This window comes from Dendronephthya gigantea, unplaced genomic scaffold (assembly GCF_004324835.1).
Source record: "Dendronephthya gigantea isolate DGI-Jeju-01 unplaced genomic scaffold, DenGig_1.0 000421F, whole genome shotgun sequence".
Classification (NCBI taxonomy): Eukaryota; Metazoa; Cnidaria; class Anthozoa; order Malacalcyonacea; family Nephtheidae; genus Dendronephthya; species Dendronephthya gigantea.
In genome coordinates, this window is record NW_021163431.1 from 15,830 (window position 1) to 17,644 (window position 1,815).

Below are 1,815 nucleotides of genomic sequence, written 5' to 3' on the forward strand. Positions count from 1 at the left end.
CTTTAAAAGTTTTCAGCATTCTCTAATTGCATCCCTGGACCCTTGGTCATAGTAAAGAATAACATTTATCCCTCCATAGGCTCCACTGATTAGCCTAATGAATATAACCCCTTTGGAGGTTGATACCATAAACAGAAAATTACAAAAGTTGCTGCAGATTAAAGACACACTGCTCAGGCAATGCATGTTTATATTTATTTCATTAATTAATAAATATGACAAATGGTATATGAAAACACCAGCCAACAACAAAATCAGATAACATGGAAATGAAGAATAACAATGCACAGTCATAAAATGCATGAACTTTATCCTGAAAATAAAAATGGAGATATGATCAAGATTAATTTATTCACAAGGTACAAGAAGCTAAAAAATAAATTAAGAGCTGTGACAATTGATCATTTCACTTTGGATTTGACAAGGTAAACAAGATAATATATTAACTAGGCTTTAACAGGGCTCACTATCAGAGGTTGGAATTTTACACTGTTTACAGCAACTTATTATTTTGTATCAGCACCCTCAGATCATGTTAATTGATGTTGGGTGGGATCAATAGAAGAGTGACTATAGTAGACTCACTGGGGGAATGGTTTACCTATTAACATTGATGTTTGCTATCATGAAAACAACTTAGACCAAACTCAAAAGATTGACACTGCCAGGAATTTTAACTTTCCCCCGACACAAGTTAAGAAAATATGATAAAATTTGGGTATATAACATTGCATTGACAGCACTGTAATTTACCAAAGGCTGTTTGTACGACACGTTTTGATGGATTTATTGTCTCAGAGGCTTTGGTAATCAGTTTATACTATAGTCCAAACTCGAAGGCCAAAAACGAAATTGTTTATAGTAAAAAAAGTTGAAAAACGGCTTACCTGGATTTTATAATATAAGGGCAAAATGAGAAAATTCACTCTACCGATAAGTGAATTAAGCCATTCACAACGTCAGACGCAGAGCACGAAGCTACGTGTCCTTTCCATTTGTTGAACAGGGAAAAAGAGAAACGCTTTTATCCATTTTATATGAAAAACAAAGAAATATACGGAAAGCTGAAAATATTTTCGTAAAAATCGGGAGGGTGATGGACACAGTTTTTCACCTTATCGCGGTATGTCAGTGGTAACTACCATGAGCAAAAGGAACCAAGTGGCGTCAGCAAAGCTCAAAATCCGCCATCTTAGTGGCTTCACTTTTTTGACAGGAGCCGGTCCTCCAGGAATTATTATATAGCTCAGTGACCGGCTCCTAATGTTTTGAACACTGAGCTATATAATAATTCCTGGAGGACCGGTTCGTCATTTTTCGGTAACTTCGCCGCCATCTTTTTGCACAAAAAACATGGCGGATTTTGCCTTCTGCGCAGTGCGCAGAAGTTTTGCTGACGCCATATGGTCCCCTTTGCCCAGGGTAATTACCACTGACCAGGCTCAAATCTGAGCCCGCTACAAGAGATGCTCCCCCCTGGTTTATCTAAACAACAGTATTTCCCCCCTGTTTTTTTTATGAATATCTTTTTTGCCGTGAAACATGCTGGAAACCTGGTTGTTTTGTATTTTTCGATTTATTTTTGTGCTACAAAGCGTTGCAATAAGGCGTTTATTTCAGTTCTATACAATCGTGGACGCTGTTTTGCCAATGCCAGAGAAAATTAATATTAAAACGTAAAAAAAATTGTGGACGAAGGATTTTTATGTACAATTAGCTGACAGGTTATTTTATTTATTTTAATATTCATTTTCATTATTCATACATTCCTGTATAAAATTTTTGAAAATACTTTAATATTTTTCGAGTCTTGTC